Source organism: Sciurus vulgaris, assembly GCF_902686455.1.
Source record: "Sciurus vulgaris genome assembly, chromosome: 10".
In the NCBI taxonomy this organism is placed as follows: domain Eukaryota; kingdom Metazoa; phylum Chordata; class Mammalia; order Rodentia; family Sciuridae; genus Sciurus; species Sciurus vulgaris.
Window position 1 is genome coordinate 74,013,615 of NC_136470.1, and position 19,133 is coordinate 74,032,747.

At 43.7% G+C, this 19,133-nt stretch overlaps 1 protein-coding gene across 20 annotated transcripts in view; it reads left to right on the forward strand.

Annotated features, from left to right (window-relative positions):
• KALRN (kalirin RhoGEF kinase) overlaps positions 1 to 19,133 on the forward strand; it is a 647,130-nt gene that overhangs the window by 36,228 nt on the left and 591,769 nt on the right. The gene's annotated exons all lie outside the window — the stretch shown is intronic.

Genomic DNA, 19,133 nt, shown 5'->3' on the forward strand with positions numbered 1-19,133 from the left:
CTCCCAGGTGGATGCCATATGGTCCTGTTGATTTATTTACACCTCACTTGTCAGTCAGGTTCCCTACACTGGCTGCAACCTCAGTGCTGACCTCTCTCCCATCCATTGAGGAGGGCAAGTTGGGAAGGACCTTCATTCTCAAAGATGTCTTATACCAGAAGCATCACCAACTGGTTCCACTGATTCCCCATCTCATCCTTTCTCTTTGGTGGAACAAAATAACACTCTGTGATTGACCTTAGCATTGGCATCCCTCAGTTTTATTTTTGGCCTGATTAATTTCTGGGGTTGTTGTTCCATTTTAACATACCGTTTTTCTCCATGGTCTCTTTGAAATTTCTATCTAGTCATGCAGGGATGCTTTTCTCTTTCAGGGTCTGCTATTTTGGGCCCTGGCCTCACCCCTTCTATCCTGGAATTCTAATACTGTATTTTAAAATAGCCTCCAGGTTTCTGTGGACTTGTGACTTTATAAGCTTTTCAATATCCCCCTAACAGTATCTCTCTTTCTCTCAGAAATTTGACGGTTCGGGTTCAGGATATAGCTCTAGAGAGGACTTGGAGGCAGGAGGAGGATAAGCCCGGGTAGGGAGCATTGTTTATTTTTACCCAGAGGCCCCTTGGTGATTCAGAGGGAGAGCTGAGTGTGCTGTCTGGGTCAGGGTGAGCTCTGTTCCTCTGGCAGGATCTGTACCTAGGATTCCCAAGGCTGCCGGGCCTGTGGATGTACCCCTCTCCCTGCAGTGTGACTGTATGCAGGTTTCCCTTCTATCCCCCAACTCCCAGAGGGCAAGAGAAGTGATTGACTTGAGTGTCCTGTCCTGACATGCTTCCTGAGATGAGTCCAGAATCTCTATAGGACAGATTGAGAAAATTTAATGGGTGCAGTGGCACTTGGAGAATCTGACACGGGAGAATTTCCAAGGAGCCAATTAGGAGGATCACGGGGAAGTAGAAACTCTTTGGAGTTATTTAGAATATCTGTGTGAATAGGAGATGCAGACCAGGTGAAGCAAGGGCAGTGGGAACTTGTGGGGGTCCCTCCTGAAGCTTTTAGGTTAAAGCTGCTGCTGACCAGACTCACTTCCTGCTCTAGCAGCAAGTGCCTGACCAGGGTTGTTAAGCTAATTGTTAAATTAGAGTGGCTGGGGATGCAAATTGCTTCATGATGGGGTTTCTCTGTGTCCAAGGCTGATGTCATCTGGCCTTATGCCTCCTTGGTGGGGTGGTGGGCAGCAATGGGCAGGCCTAACACACGTGTTAATGAAACTTTATCAGCTGCAGCAAGCCCTGTTCCACTGAGAAGCCCACATCTTCCCCTGGGAATTCACTGCCGCTCCTCTGTGCTTCTGTTTACTCTTTCTAATCCCTGAGTCTTAAAATGATGGATTTTAGATCATTTTTCCTAACGGCTGTGAACTCATGTATCTCCAGGGCAGACAGTAGCATAATGATTGAAATGGTCAGGTACAGATGATGAGTGGCAATTCTTAGGGAGCAGTAGGGGGTGGTGGAAACTGTGACAAACTGGAGGGTGGTGCCCCATCTGAGTGGGACAGCAGCAACTTGGCTTCAGTTGATGGATGCCCTGTAGAAATGTGGGCCCTGTGAGGTTTTTCTGTCTCCAGAGGAGCTTCAGATATGTCTTTTCTTTGTGAAATGGCCTGACTTTTGGGTGTGGAAGCTTATTCAATTAAAAGGTATTACGTTGGGCTGGGGAGATAGCTCAGTTGGTAGAGTGCTTGCCTTGCAAGTACAAGGCCCTGGGTTCGATCCCCAGCACCGCAAAAAAAAAAAAAAAAAAAAAAAAAGGTATTATGTTGGTCAAAGTCCACTTGCAAGTGAGTTTGTTGCATGTGCCTCCAGTTTGCAACTTCTGGTCCAAATTCCTTGTGTTACAAATGGGGGAAACGGAGATCCAAAAGCATTAAGCCTCTGGTCCAAGGTTGTAGGGAGGCAGTGAAGGAGTCAGAATTCCCACCTTGGGCCTCTACCTCCTTGGCACTGGCTTGGAACAGACATTCTCTGTGCTGGGGCAGGCCATCCAGTGGAGAATAGACTTGGGTGGATGTAATTGTGTGATGACCCATGTCACATTTTTACACCTCTGCTTTTGTGTGTGGCTGGGGCTCAAATGCCTTCAGTAGATGGGACACCTGGTGGAGTTCTGGAGATTTTTACAGGGAACAACAGTGCTTAGGAGATGTAGGGGTGGGGAGGAGCAGGTTTGGAGCTCCTGAGGGCATAAAGTTGCTAAATGGATCCTACACTTTCAAATCCCCATTTTTCCTTGACTGTCTGTACGCTTCCTGGGGGATTCCTCAGCTCTGAACCCCTTACCAGGCCAGCTGCCACTCTTCCATTTCAAGAGTTTCATGACATGACATTGGGACAACTGCAGTGGACTTCAGTCTGTTCCCAATCCCTTCTTCTCCTCACAGTCTTATTAATCTTCCCTTGGACCTTGGCAGGCTCCCACTCAAAATGGACAAAGTTGAATTCCTTAACATGGTATCTTAGGCTCCAAAGCACTGCAGCATTGCTTATAGAGTCATCAGGCTAGCCTGGCTGTGGATCCCAACTCTGTCACTTAGAGACCATTTTTTCTTGACATCTCTGAACCTGTTTTCTTCTCTGTAATAGGAAAGTTTCACATAGAATTGTTTTAAAAAATAAATGAGATCATGAATGTAAAGCACTTAGCCTGGTATACACCCACTACTCAATTAAGGTTATAATTCAAAGGACCTCTGAGCTCTGATCCCCTATTACCTGTTCAATAGGTTTAGCTCTAGTTATTTGAACTACTTGGTAATTTGTGTCTTTGCCCCTGTTTTTCTATTCTTTTTTGGTGTTACTATGTGCACTTCATTTAATAGGTATTTGCACATTTGTCTTGACTTCCTTACTCAGTGTGTGCTCTTTGAGGGCAGAAACTGGATTTGAATTCATCCTGTGCCACACCAGGCACAAGAGATACTCATGAAATATTTGCAGAATGAACGTTAACCTCAGTGGAATAACTGCCTGGGCTCCATATTGATCTTTATTTCGTAAGTCTATATTTATAATAGTCTCATGAATATTTATTTGGTCCTATGTTTAGGGGATTCAATGGTTAAAAAAGACTAGATACAGATTAAGCCCTCATGGATCCTGCAGAATAATGGGGAAACAGGTTGGTAAAGAGCCATTGAAATATGTGTGCTAAGGATGGTGACAGGGCAGGTGTAGGGCTGTGACAGGGAGGTAGGTACAGGTTGCTACTGGGACACATGGCAGAGGCAATACAGTCCTAATATCCTGAGGGCTTCCTGGAAGAAGAGGTATGTCATCTGGGACCAGAATGGTGAAAGGAACCTTGACTCAGGAACATAGTTACTGTGATGTGACTGCTTTACATCTCAGCTTAAAGTCTTGTTTATTTGCATTCACTTGCAAGCTCTTACTGAAATACTTCCTGAGTACCAGGTTTTCTGAAGTCACGTGTCATCAGTTGAAGATTTCTAGGGACTGGGACAAGAGTTGTTGATTGTATTCAAATTTTTAGCAGCACCCAAGCCAACAGCTGTGACTGGAGAAGGCAAGTTTTTTTTTTTTTTTTTTTTTAAAGCCCAGGGGGATTCTCTTCTACTTGGGAAAAGGTAATCATGTATTTTCAAGCTGTCAGGGTGGGTCTTGTTCTTTCTGTGTTTGTTGCTTGCTTGTTTGGTGGCTTCAACTGTGTGGATGCAGAGCAGGAAAGCTGGGAGCTGGCAGAGGTGCTTCTCTGACCCTCCTGCTGCTGCTTTTCTTTGGAATGGGAAGAAAAATTGTAGTAGCAGATGTGACCTGCAGCTGCAGAGGAAGCAGAGGGGATTTTTGTATCAAAAGGAGATTCAGGGATCAAGAACTGTATGCAAGTCAGGAAACATGACCCCAGAAAGAGGAGATCATAGAAGATAAGGGGTGTCTGTAGACCCTATCCAAAATGAATGTACAGAGAAAGACTTGCGGGTTAGAAATCATTGTAATGGAATAGTGAGAAAGATTTTGAGTTAAACTTACATGTTCTTTAGAAAGACTACTTTTGAGCTTGTGTTCTATTTTTTTCTTTTCTTTTTTTTAAGCATTGGAAAACTGGGATAATTTATTTTTGACCACACCTAGCATCCAGGATCCAGCGTCCAAGGCATCTACTGCCACCTGGTGGCAAAGTATACCACCTTTGGGATTTAGAGTTGATGAGGGTATACATTGATTAAAAATTAATTTTGCAGCTGAATTATGGAATCATAAAATATTAGAGTTGTTAGAGATCTTGAAGATGCTATAGTTTTTCTTTGAATGAAATCCAGCATATTTTTTATACAGTTTCTTATTTGAATACCTCCAATGATAGAAAGCTCATGATCTTGCCTGACAGACCTTCAATTGTCATTTATTCTGATTAGTTGGAATGTTTTATATTTTAATTTATTTATTAATAGAAAAATCAGATCATTCATGTTTATTTTGTCCTAGTGTTTATTTCTGGTAAATCCCCTAATAAGTGTATCACCTCATCTGCATAACAACCCTTGAAGTATTTGAAGGAATCTGTTTATCTCCCTGTAATCTTCTTGTCTTTAGGTTAGTTGCAGCACCTTCAGTCATTATTATGTAATGCTTTTCAGAGTCCTCTCAGCCATTTATTTTATCTAGTCACGTTCTGCTTTGTCAGTGTCCCTGTCTAATTTTGCTGCCAGAATTGGATCCAACACAGTGCTCTCAGGCAGGATCAGTGTAGCGGTCCCTGAAACTTGCAGGCTGTCCAGACACTTAACTGCTGCTGCACTCTGTGTAGCAATCTTTCCACCATGCTGACTCCTCTTAGCTTTGTGTTAACAGAAAGCTAAAGAATTTGTGCCCTCCCCTAAGGTTTTTGAACTATGTTTTTTTAGACTAAAAGCAAGAAAACAACAAAAAACAACAAAACAAAAACAAGAACCACCCCCTCCCCTAAAAAAAAAATCCCTTAATTATACAAGTTTAATACATTCTAAATCTCAGATGTTACTTTCCTGTTGTTGTTGTTCCGGGGATTGAACTCAGGGGTACTTAACCACTGAGCCACATCTCAAGCCCTTTTTATGTATTATATAGAGACAGGGTCTCAGAGGGTTGCTTAGGACCTTGCTAAGTTGCTGAAGTTGACTTTGAATTTGCAATCCTCCTGCCTCAGCCTTCTGAACCACTGGGATTACAGGTGTGTGCCACCACTCCTGGCTCAGCCAAGCTTTTTTGAAACCCATAACAATTTAGTCTCTTTTGGAGGTAAATCTGGTTTCAGTTATTCAGGATCTTTACAGACCTTTCTGTGTATTTGCATATATCTTTATCTGCAGAAATTTGTAAATTTGTGTGTGTGTGTGAGGTCAACACATCACGTTTTACATATTTTACTTATCTTTTTGTAACTTTTCTTCATGGAATTTGTCCTGGAAATCTTTTGCATTGTACATTCTTAGAATGAATATTTGAAGTTTTCTTAGAAATTCTTTTAACATTGATTGTTTTGTTTTTGTAGTACTAGAGATGGAACCCAAGGGTGCCTTACCACTGAATTATGTCTCAGCCCTGTTTATTTTTTCTTTTGACACAGGGTCTCACTAGGTTGCTGAGACTGGCCTCAAACCTGCAATCCTCCTGCCTCACCTTCTTGAGTTGCTGAGATTACATGTGCCACCATATCTGTCCCTGTTTTTTTTTTTTTTTTAATGTTTAAAAAAAATTAAAAACAGTGCTGAGTGAGCATTTGTGAACAACCATGTCTCCTTGTGCTTTTGCATAAGTGTTTGTTCTAGGGTAGATACAAAAGATAGGAATTGTTAGATGAAGGATATATATTTTTTAAATGTAGATCTTGGATATAAAGTTTGCCCTCATTAATTGTGAACTGTTCTTCAAATCTGCTGAGATACACCTACATCTTTATTTTGGTCATCTATGTTCGTGTTAGACCCACTGTACCATCTGCCCATATTATAAGCTTATCTTTGGTTTCATTGTTTAAGGAATTTTTTTTTTTTTTTTTTTTTTTTTTTAAGTTAGACACAAGAGTTGGAGGAGGAACTCTGTGGCTACCACCAGAGACCTACGTCCCACCCAGGGCTCATGTGTTCTAACAAGCCCTGCAGTTTATTCACAGCCATTCCACCTGACTCTGCTCTCATTCCATTCATTTTCCACCATCTTGTCTACAGGAATAGGGTAGAGAACTTTTGACAAAGCTTAGCAGAAATTCAGACACATGTTCTGTGACACTTTCCTGTCTACTTTAGTGGGCTTGTCATCGAAGGAAATGAGGAGAGCCCACATCGCCCTGGGCAAGTGTCATTTAAAATAGATTCTGGTAACACTTTAATGAGCAATGTGTTTGTGCACCTTTGTGCAAGAGTGTGTTCGGTCTCAAAGCTACCAGGAAGAAAATAAACTGTTTATTCCCAGTTGCCCTTCTTACCTCTGTGTTCCTGGTCCTATTGGTCTCCAGGGAAACTGTATCTGACAGCTGAGACTTGACTGCCTTAGTGACAAGCTCAAGGGTTGTATTTCCAAGGGAAGTTCGGCCATTTTGTCCTGTGCTGACACCACATGCAGAGGTGTGTTCCACAGGATGCTTCCACAGGCCTGCGTGCATGTATGTGACCAACCACACGCACTCATCCCCACGTGTTCTTAGGTACTCAAGGTGAAAGGATGTTCTCCTGGTCACAGGTCTTACTGGTTTGCTCTGCCTTTTTTAGAAAAGAATGAAAATGACACATAGCTAGTTTCTAGCTTACTTTGACCTGTTATTGGAATTTGTTATGGGTCATGCTATAGAGGACCCTCAAAGTGGTGGTGATAGTGGGACTCGAGTTCTAGGGTGGGAGTTAGAGGGTGGAGGCAGCACGACTCTCCCCAGATTTCCCTCTGGGGCAGGTGTGCTCCGGAGTGCCCCTACCCCCTGACTGGGGTTGGAGATACCATACCATTGCCCTTCTGAAGGTGGCCAGGCTTGGATTTTGCATTGAGGAAAGGATCCTGTATTCCTTCACTGTTAGGGTAACCAGGATGGAAAACATAACCTCACGTATCTATGATGTAATCTCCAAGGGAAAATTTGCTTCAGTGTTTTTTTTTTTTTTTTTTTTTTTTTTTTTTTTACTCTAAGTAGAAATTCTGTTTTCTCTTTTTCCTTCAGTGAGCCTGGGCTATCAAAGGCTTCAGGCAGAGTTACAACCAAGTAGATCTCCAAAATCCCACAGGCTGCTTTACTTAGGGGTGGGGGAGTGGGAGATGTTGGTACCAGTTCTGCTTCAAAAGAGAAAAGTAGAAGAAACAAGAAATATTCCTTTTACTCCTGGTGTTTCTTTCTTTTTTTTCTTCTTATGCTAATAAAGCAAACCTTAAAAAAATGTACTGCAGAAGGGAAGAAGTGACATTACAAAATGAGCGAACTGCTCCCTTTGGCAATCTGTAGTGTCACTCGACCCTAGGCAAGGCATTGTGTTGGTTTGATGGAAGGTGGGAGTGAGGTGGGACATAAAGATGCACAAAGGATGATTTCTGTCACTAGAAGTTTAGAGATTGGTGAAGATGTCTGTAAACAGCATGCATGCAGTGAACTGATTAATGTTTCTCTTGGATGAGGTACACTGATGCTTAGTAAGCCACCCTTATAAAGAAAGAAGAGTTTAAACCAGGCACATGCCTATAATCCCAGTGACTCAGGAGGCTGAGGCAGGAGAATTGCAAGTTCAAACCCAGCCTCAGCAATTTAGTGAGACCCTGAGCAACTAAGCAAGACCCTGTGTGTAATAAAAAATATATTAAAAAAAGGACTGGGAATATGCCTCCATGGTTAAGCGCCCCTGGGTTCAATCTCTGTTACCAAAAAAAAAAAAAAAAAAAGAGTCCACCTTTTTTGTTTTTTGTTTTTAATAGATGCAAAGCAGTCTTTATTGTTCACATGCAAGGATGATAAATAGCATCAGAGGTTCTGCTACTTGGTTCAAATTGAACAGATGCATCCTAGGCAAACCTGTGTGCCTGTCTGAGAGCTCCTCCTTCCTCCTACCTTGGATAGCACTTCCCTATCCCGCCTTTTATCTTGAGTTACCATTAGAAGGCAGACTGTTCAAGAGGCTGTGAGCTCATGGAGAGCATTCTGATGCCTGTTCCTGCATATATTCTCAGGCATAGTCTAGGGTGTAATGCAGAGCAGGCACCTTGTAAATGCTTATTGAATGAATGGAAGCTGGCCTTCACCTAGTCCCCATTCATTCATTTGGTGCATATTTATTGGGTGATTCTCTGTGCCAGGCATTGTGGATATTACAGTGATCAGGACCTGACTGGGGAGACAGACATGGAGAAAACTGGAATGTAACATGGTCCTGAGAAAGTACAGGGTGTGGTGGGTGCATATGCAGGGATACCTGTCCAGTTGAGTGTGCCAGGAAAGGCTTGCTGGAGACCTGGAGAGTTAGCACAGACATCTAGATGAAGGCAGGGTGGGGAACAGTGCTCCAAAACATAGGACAAGCGCATGTCGAGGTCCAAAGGAAGAGATGGCTTAGCAGAGAGAGTGAAGGCTGACCACATCATCATACTTATGATAATGATAACCATTAACACATAAATACTCTCTGCTGCAAGATAGGTATTATTCTAAGCCCTTTATATTTATTAACTTATTTAAGTAATATTATTATCCTTGTTTTACAAAAAACAGGCACAAAGACTTTAATTTGGCCAGTCTCACTTAACTAGTAAGTTCTAGACTTGGCATGTCAAGGCAGTTGGCTCCAGAGTCTTGGTGGTAATAAAGGATTTAAGCATGTGTGTGGGAACCCTGGCATGCTGTTGGATATGTCTGGTCCTGATGGTAGCACTCCACTTGGGGAATGTCTACTTAAGATTGCTACAGCTTCTGATGAAGCCTAGTTACTGAGTCCGCCTTCATCAACAGATGACGAGGCCTTTCCTTGCCTTCTCAGTGAAAGGTTTTGTTTTGTCCTATGTGAACAGACTGAGGGACAGGTACACCCCCTGCCTCCCCCCAGTTAAGAATGGACATGGAGTTAGGTGCAGTGGCACACACCTGTAATCCTAGTGCCTGGGGAGGCTGAGGCAGGAGGATCGGGATTTCAAAACCAGTCTCAGCAACTTAGCAAGACCCTGTCTCTAAATAAAATATAAAAAGGGCTTGGGATGTGGCTAAGTGGTTAGTGTCCCTGGGTTCAATCCCTGGTACCAAAAATAAAGCAAAAGCCAAAAAAATAAAAAATAAATTAAAAAAAAAATAAAAATAAAGACACGGGGCAAGAAAGAAAGAACAGCTGCTGCTGGTGACCAAATCACATTCTCCATGATGGATTCTCATCCTTAAATGGGAAGGAGGGATGGAGAGCGGTTCAAGAACTGCTGCCCAGAAACTGGCTGGCCTCTCTCACTTGGCACTCTGTTGGGAGCTACAGGTTGTGAGGGAGGGGTGAGGGAGAAGAGTGGCTGATTGCCAATGTGCCCCCAGTGAATGGGCCTGAAAAGAAAGTATTAAGTCCGCTTTCTCTTCACCCAGTTTGGAAATGCTGGTCTGACCCTCAGTCTTCAGGGCCCTCATAGACCTGCTATGAGCCCTTCCTGGGGAGGTCATGAGGGCCACTGTGGTCTGCCCTCCAGATGCCCATCCTTCAGCAGTGCTCACCATCACCACCTCCCTCGGCCCCGCACCCAGCGCGGAGGGGCATCCTCAGCAGCCTCCTCACTGCCTGCTGCCGGGCTGGGAGGAGCACACGGGCTGCACACTGGTGTTCGGAAAAATTAATGCTTTCAAGATGAGCTCCGCACGGCCTTAGCACGTCTGCCTCTCTTTCTCTCACCAGCTGAAAGAAAAGAAGCATTCTTAGACAATTACTCCCCAAGGGAGCCCAAGGACTGGCTTTGTTTATTGAGTGTTTTTAGTTACAACACGTGAAGTTCTGGAATTTTTTTGGCTTTGGATTTTTTTTTTTTTTTTTTCTTTTCTGTTTTTGGTTATAGGGATAGGGAAGATGAGTGAATTCCTAATTAACAGGGCACTTGGAGATTTCAAAATTGTGAAAGGCATGTTCTTACGTGGGTGCAGTTGTTGTCTTTGGGATGAGTAACTCACTGAAACGTGACAGATGGAACCCAGACTCAGGGCTTACCTCAGGCCAGCCTTGCACCCAGATGTTCATAGTCATCGTCTGCAACTGTTCGGAGCCACGACTTCAACTGTGAGGGGCCCCTTCCCCTTCCTCAGACACCCCACATATTCACCCTGTCCTCTGATAGACCTACCACACAATGCCACAGTCATGGTCAGCCTTCACTGTCCTTAACCTGAGGTCACCTCCAACCCCCTGCAGTGCCTCACATCGAGTGTGACACTTGAACACTTATTGTTTTGTTTGTTTTGCTGCCACAGAATACACTGCAGTGTGTGTGATCACAGGTACTTCAGGAGGAGAGAGGCTAGAACTACTGAATAGAAGACTTTGTGTTTTAGAAATGTTAACAGGCACCTCCAAATTGATTTCTAAAAACATTGTATCAATTTTCTTTTCCACCAAGCTGTTTGTTTTGGGAAGGGTCTTACTGTGTTGCCCAGGCAGTTTTTATAGTGAGTCAGAATGCATTGCCCAAAGGCAGGGCTGGCAGACTTGAAAGCTCCTCTAGCTTCTACTTTGGCACCTATCACTATTTGACAATGCCACTCTTGCCCAATCTATCCTGCATGTGACCTCAGAATCTTTAACAGGAAGCTCTGGACAGCCACTGCCCCTTGGTGAGAACTGGAACTTGAGATGAAACAGTTGCTATCATTGACAAAGTCCTGTCAAGGTATTTAAGTAGTCAGTAAACGAATGGTCAGAGAAGTGTCCAAGTTCTTACTAAATGCTCATGAAGTTCACGGAGAGTCTACGTGGACTCTTGTGGCAAGTCAGAGAGATGTGGGGCAAAGTGGAGGATGGAAATCATTTTCCTGTGACAGTGATGGACTTCCATCTGTGGCCACTTGAACAGGGGTGTGGTTCAGGCCTGAATTTCCTGGAGACAGTCTCACACTCCAGATCTGGGGAATTGGGAAGAACAGAAGGAAACTGCTGTCTTGGCCCTGAGGGACCAATACAGTTTTCTGAAAAGATCTGAGCTTTAGTCAGCCTGAATATTTAAATGCTTTGAAAATTATCAAAGTAACACAAGCTTATGGTTAAAAATTATAACAACATAAAATTTTATAAAACACAATTCTCTAACTGCCTTCTTCCAGTCCTTAGGGACAACTGTTAATGGTTTGATGTATAGCCTACCAGAACTCTTTCCTTGCACATTGAAGTACATACTCACTCTGTGTATATTCACAAAAAATGGCTAATTCCCAATTATTTGAAAATTATATTGTCTCACCCAACAATAGAGCATGGACAGCTTTTCTTATCACTACATATCAAACTGCTTGTCCTTGTTAGTGGTTTCCAAGTATAATGTAGGCAGTCATGATTTATCTTACTAGTTTCTTGTTGTTGGAAATTCAGGTTATGCTCCACTTGTATTGTTTTGTTTGTTTTGCTGCCACAGAATACACTGCAGTGTGTGTGATCACAGGTACTTCAGGAGGAGAGAGGCTAGAACTACTGAATAGAAGACTTTGTGTTTTAGAAATGTTGACAGGCACCTCCAAATTGATTTCTAAAAACATTGTATCAATTTTCTTTTCCACCAAGCTGTTTGTTTTGGGAAGGGTCTTACTGTGTTGCCCAGGCTGTCCTCAAACTCAAGTGATCCTCCCTCAGCCTGCCTAGTAACTAGGACTGCAGGCTCATGCCATCAGGCCTAGCTTTTATTCGCATTTTGCCAACCCGACAGGTAAAATGTGGCAGTCTGCTACTGATTTAATTTGCATTTCCCTGATCATTAGTAAAGGTCAGCCTCCCTTTACTTTTATTGATCCTTTGTATTTCCTTACCTGTGAATTGCCTGTTTATTTTCTTTATTTATTTTTATACGGGGTTTTTAACTTTTTCTTAATGGATTGTAGGAGTTCCTTACAAATTAAGGGTATTAATTATTTATATTGTATATTGCTGCAGATGTGGCAAGAATGTGTCTCCTAGATTGCCTTTTAACATTATTTTTTTTGAAATTTTATTTATCCTTTTTTCTATGAGGACTTAAAATATTTGCAAATATAATACTCTTGCAATGTTCACAAATTAATACAATATAAAGGTCTTTGTATGATCCCTATGGCTGTCTTCTAAGCCATTTTCCCCCATAGGTAACCATTAGTAGCGTGAATCCTTCCAGTGTTCCTTTTTTTTGCAAATATAAGCAAATCTGAATCTATGCTTATTTCACCTCTTTCTTATGAAAAGCAGGTGAATATTAACTACAGGTCCAGCATCCCTATTACAAAAATTTGAAATTCAAAGTCTTATACCAAAAGTTTTAGATTTTAGAGCATTTTGGATTTTGGGCTTAGGGTTGGATGGTTAGCCAGTAAACTATGAAAATGTTCCAAAATCTTAAAAACTGAAATCTGAAAGACTTGGTCCCAAGCATTTCAAATAAGGTGTACTCAACCTGGACACTGTTCTATATGTTACATTTTTAACCTAAAAATGCATCTTGAAGATCTTTTCATATCAATTCACAGAAAGCCTCACCATTCTCTTTTTGATGATTGCATAGTATTCCATCATGTGGGAATAACAGTTCAGTGTACTTCAAGACTTTTGTATACTTTAAAAAATTTTGAAAACTGTATCCCTTTACACATTAGGTTGACATTTAAATTTTTATGATGAATTAAAATGGTTGTAAACCATATATTTTCTAGTCTGTTGTATATTGTATGTAGACTTTAAGCATATTTTCTTCACAATCTTGGAACTACAGATTTACATGAATTGGAAAAGGCAAATCTCATCAAAGCAACAGCCAAATCAGACATTCACTTTCCTGTCGAAGAAAGTCTGACTTCTTTTTAAAATTCCAGCAAGCATGTTAATTTGACACTCTCTGTGACAACCTTTGTCTTCAGAATTCTAATTTCAAGATTAGTAGACAGGTAGATAAATAGACTATCCATGCTTTTTGTCTTCTAGATGAAGTAAGCCACAATCCTTTTCAATACTTCTTGGTGATCTCATTCAGTCTGTGGCTTTACCTGCTCTTCATGTACCACTCACTCCCTGTCTCACTTGTCTACTGCACTACCCCCAATCTTAGTGACTTGGAGCAGCAATTTAGCATTTCTCATGGGTATGAGGATTGACTCAGCAGCTCAGGTGCTTGTGGTGTTCACCAGGAAGTGGGATGACTGGGAGCTACCTTCCCACACTGGCCGTTGGAGTCCTGTGGTCACTGGGACTGGCTGGGGGTCCTGATCAACACATGTCCACATGCTTCTCCTCTCTGCATTAGGGTTCTCACAGAATGTCAGCAAGACTCCACGAACAGTTTTATTTACTCTTGACTCCATTATTTTCAAATATATATTTTAAAAAGTTAGGCAGTACAGCCCAGAGATTAAAATTCAAAAAGTATAAAAAGATACAGTGAAAAGCAGTCCTCTCACTGCTGGGGCCAAGCCACCTATTCTTAGGCAATCTGTGTATCCTTTTAGAGAAAGAGTGCATATACAAGTCATTATTTTGAGTTCTCTGTCTTGTTTGGGAAATCCTTTCCACCCTAAGACTCTCAAATTCTTTCTTCTAGAAGTTTTACAGTTTGTTTGTGATGCAGATCTTTGACTAGGTTTTTTGTGTGCGTGACATGAGGCCAGGACTGATGGATTTGAGGGAAGCCAAACCATTGCTGTGTACTTCACGAACACTCCACCGGAAACTTCAGTCTCCTATCTCCTCAGTGCTGAGGATCATCCACCAGGCCCACAAGGACATAGTTGAAAGCATTTTCATAGCTGAATCTCTTTTGGAGCTTTCCAACCCATCGTAGGCAGGAGGAAACCAGATGAGTCAGGGCAGTCGAACATGTCTATGTTCCCTTGTGGAGAGGTGTTGTAGGAATTAGAGGAAAAGTGAGATCTAAGGGTCCACCACCTTCTGAGGGCAGGAAGAAAAGCCTGGGAGACATGACGTGGATTGCAGGAGGGCCATTTGGCCATCGTCAGTAGTAGTAAAGTGGACACAGTTTTAAATTGGTTATCTGTCCAGGTAAGTCCCATAAATTGGGAATTTCAGTCTGACTGAGTTTACCACAGTAGGAGAATGCACTAACCTTTATTAAGGCTGTGTTTTAAGTATAGCGTTCTGAATTTCATGTATATTATTTTGTTGTTTGCTCATGAAGATTATTCCATTTTTGTAAGATTCGCCTTATCTTCACACAAATGATGAAGAAATGAGATTTAGGGAAGTTAATTGATTTGCCCCAACTTACTCACTTAGCTCAAAAAAGATTTGGAATTTGAACCTAGTTGGTCTGAGTTCAAAACCTGGGTCCTTTCTCAATATCTCGAAAACTTGAAAGTTAATAGCCTAAGCAAGATTATGAAGAGATTTACAGGATTTCTGGGAATCAATTATTTTTAAGAATCGTAAGAAGAATTCATTCACTGAGAAGTAATCATTGCAATTGATTCTTTTCTTTTTGAGAATAAGAACCAAATCAAGAGAATTTGAACTGGCTAGTGTACAGCCAGTCTCATTACCTGGGAGCTGTGTGTATGTGTGGGGGGCATTTGTGAATCAGATATTCTAATTTAATAGTGAGTTGCCTTACAAACATTACACATTTTTCAAAAAAGGAGAAAATCAAAGATAATATAGGAAAAAAATTAGCTCTAAATATATGCTGGCCAAAAGTTAGCCTTTCTTTGATGATATGGTGGGTTCATTCCCATCCTGTTGAACTTCACCTTCGTTATTATCAACCCTTGTCCTCACAGTGTGCTGATCAATTTTACTGGGTAGCAGTGCTGTGGGGGGCTATTTGGCACAGTTTTTGGAGCGGTTGGAGAAGGTCCTGGGATGAGAACAGGAGGGCTCCTGAGGGCAGGGTGAGGTGTGAGGTTCCAGCTGTGGTGACTAGTACGTTAAGTTTTCCTGATTCTCTGATAGATTCCCACAGGATTGAGAGATGTGAGGAGCACGTAAAACAAACCAAACCTCTTGGGGCATGATCAGTCCCCTGACTTGAAGTGCCCTTAAGTCATGGAGTCGTACTAACTCTTTCGATGGGTGAAGAAGCTGCCTCCCTGGGAGGAGATGGAGGAGCCCCTGCCGGTGGTGAGGGAAGCATAGGAGATGATGGTGAACTCAGGGTCACCTAGGCCTCTTGGGTAAGGTGCCGAGGTGGTCTTTCCAGCTGCTTCCTAGCTCTCTTTTTTTCTGCAGAAGGAACTACTTTGTAATTTAGGTGCACTGGGGAAGGTAGCCAACCAGGTGATCATGTTCTGAATAGGAAATGGGAGGTCAGGAGAGCGAGGTAGGGAGGGTAGAGGAAGCTCAGCTCCTGAGAACTACCATTACCAGGGATGACCTGGTAGGGATTTGCCTATGAAGAACTGGGTAAGAGAGGGAGAGTCATGGACTCTGCTCCTTGACTATTCCCACTACTGCCTCTCCAAGGCCTGGACTTCCATTTACCTTCCACTCACCTAGGGCTTTATCTTTTGCTAAAATGTAAATATTTCTTGAGGGCCTAAATATTAAGCCGTTATCATGAATCCCTTAGAAGAGTGACGCGATCATGCTGCTTTGCCTGGGGCTGAGTGGCGAGGGAATGGGGCCCAGAGTGGGTGAGCTTTATAAGGCAGAGAAAGAGGGGGGTCTGGCTCTTGGGTGGGAGTGTTGGGGTGGTGGGTCCTGTGTTGTTGGAGATTCAGTGCAATCTGGGGGTTTAGTGACTGCGGGGGGAACTCGCATCCCGATGTTACTAGTTGAACATGTGGTTTAGAGCCCAGCGCACTGAGAGGTGTGGTTTAGTGCTCAGCGCACTGAGTTATAGATCTCTGCGGAGGACAGAGGTGAGCAACATGAAAGCCACACAAAAGCCTGAGTAAGGCAGGCTGATTAGATTCCACCTTTCTCTCCTGCTGCCTGGCCTGATATTTGAGGTGACATTTAAAGCATTGTACAGATGTGTGGTGGGACTGGCGTAGAATGGATGCTTTCTGGAGCCTTTGCACAGTCAAGGCTGATTTCTGTCTCTTGGTGAGCAGTCTCAGGCCTTCCCTCTACTTTCCACAAGAACCCCAACTCATCCTCCACCCTCCCTACCTCGCTCTCCTGACCTCCTGTTTCCTACTCAGAAACCACCTGGTAGTCCCCTCCCTACTGGACTCTCAGTGTGTAGGCTGGTGGGGTATGCTCTAGAATTCAACCAAAAGAGTTAAATGAAGTCAGTGCTGAGGGTAAGAGGAGAGCAGCGACAGAAGCAGGTAGATCACCATCTCGGAATCATCAGGGGAGCTTGTTAAAAATGCAGACTTCTGTGAGTGAGGCCTGGTTATCTGCATGGATAACCAACCCTCTCAGGTGATTGTGCTATCCATTAAACTTTGAGAACCTTTGTGATAGAGAATGTATGAGGTTAGCTGGAAAAGGCCTCTTGGGAGAGTTGGACTTGAATTTCAGTGTCTAAGTGATACTTGTTTTAGATACTGTCCTCAGGTGTGGCTCTAAGGTGCTTATTCACCTGGGGACACCATGCTATCATAGGAGAGAATGGCAGGTGTCCATCCCATCCTCTGGGTAGTGTCTCTGAGAATGTATTGTTACCAGCTTCCCTTTGCCACTTGGGTGCTAGTCTCTGAGGGAACAGAAGTATTGTGGGAAGTGGCTGAGGATAGTGTCTGCTGGAGTGTGTGGTTCATGTTGCAACTGAAGTGCAGCTTGCAGGGCAAAATGGCAGCCTGGGGGAGCCCATTTCCTCTGGTAGGGTGGGGGAAGCACACTATGTGGACAGTTTTCTGGTTTGCAGGCACCAGAAACTGTGTCACCTCTTGTCTCTTGTGTGGTCTTCATTTGTCAGATAGTTCCATGTGTTCATGGAGCTGGTCAGTGCTGTTGAGGGAACAGTGGTCATTTTTGTCCTGGGAGATGAGTGGGAAAGATTTGGGACGTGATTGATTCGCTCCTCCCTCAGTGCTGCTTGCCTTCTGCTCTATCCACTTGTGCTGGTTTTATCTGATCAGGAACACAGTGTTTTCCTATTGGGGTGGGTAGAGAGGGGGAAAGAATAGTGCCAAGGATAGGAGAAGGAACATCGAAGGGAAAGCAGCACATCTCTATGATGACATGGAGTCTCTGTGAGGATCCAGGTGGGCGTCTGCCCTCTGCAGTGGATGGGTGTTGCTGGCCTGTCTCTGGAGAACATGTCTCTGCAGCCAGCTGGGTGGGCTGGAGGAACCATGCCAAGGGGAATGGCTATGCTTGCTTTGACCGTGTTGAAAAAAGGGGCCACTGTGGAAGCATTGTTTAAGACAAAACAACAAAACCTACTAATAAGGCTCTGTCCTGGCTAATATCCTGCCCTTTCTAATTGCACCGCAGCTAAATGGCTACTTTGGCAGTCTCTTGGAACATTTTATTCAACTTCTAGAGGGGCCTCATTGAAAGTGAAGCTTATGAGGCTCCGTGGGAGTTGGAGAAATGAGCAGTGGTGGGCTGGGGAGCACCGAGGAGCCCAGCGTGACGGGCTGAATAGGTTCCCCTGGGCTGATCCAGTAGGCAGTGCGTACGTTCTTGGGTTCACTGAGTGCGGGGGAAGTGCTTGCACCCATGTTGTTCTCTGTCAGTCTTTATTCCCTTTCCCTCAGAACATGTCGCTGTGTGCAATGTTTTGCTCTTGATTATAGAGTCTGCTTCCTTCTGTAGGCCCATGGATGGAGCGTGGCCTATGAGCATTGGCAACATTTGGATGCTCCACAGAGTGCCCGGGGCACTGGCACACTGTCAGCCTCACAGGCAGATGCTCTTCCCCCAGCCATTCTCTGTCTAGGTCTCCTGCCATGGCGGGAGCCTCCCATTTCAAATTTCTCTTGAGTTGTGTTTGAAAAGAGCTCTTACGACATTCTCATTTGGAGATGCACTCTCTGGGCAGCCATGTGCTAGAGGCCAAAGGAGAAAATTGAAGGTTCTTGATCAATAAGTGTCCACACTCAGACACTCTATTCACCTGTGTACCTGAGGCAGATCAGCCTCACCCTGGAGGGGCGTTTTAAGGACTGCTGTTGGCAGACAGCCATGTTTCCCCAGGTCCTGTCCCACTGTGAGGGCTTCCATCTCTCCATGAAAGATGGTACTTTTCCCCAGGGAATTGAGCCCTGGAGACTTTCTTAGGGAGGGAGAAAGACTGCACCTGCACACTATTTGACCTTATACAAGTTGTTCAGCCTCTTGGAACATAGCTTTTTTTCCTCTTTTGTAGACAGAGGAAGGTGATTCCCATTTGCAGAGTCATTAAGAGGCCTGAAGGAGATGATGGATGTGAAAGTACTCTGTGAACTAAAAAGTACTGGCTACACATGAGTGATGGATTCTTGTTATTCACAAAAGGGGAGACTGTGGGTCACTTCTCTCTGGAAAGAGGAGGGGGACTTTGCATTCTTGTGTTAACTGCTCACTGGAATCTTGTCCATTTAAGGTAATAGCAAAATAATGCTAACAGAGCCAGAGAGGTAGCTTCTTGGGTGGTGGTTTCTCTGCTGTATCCCAAGCTGCCCTTTAGGAAGGAACCAGGAGGGGCCAGTGGTTGAAGATTGTACCTCCTAGCTCCAGCTCACAGACATGCCCCCTCTGCCCCATTTGGAGTTCTTTAGAAATCTGTAGCCTACTTCATCTTGGAGTTCCCAGGAAGCGTGGATGCTGAGGGAGACCTGCTCCTGCCAGCGTCCAGATGGAGACCAGGAGGCCTGGGAGGCCAACTTTCTGTTAGGATGTGAGAAGTCCTTGCTGGCATGGCTTAAGCTGAATGAAAACTATGATAAACGTGCACATGACTGCTGGATAGTTTTTTGGCTTGGAGAACAAGATTGTCCCAGGCCTGAGGTTCCCTCGGGTTTCATTTCTCTGAGCAGAACTCCTAGCCACCAGAGTCACAGCCTCATCCTGTATATGACCAGTCTGCTATAAGAG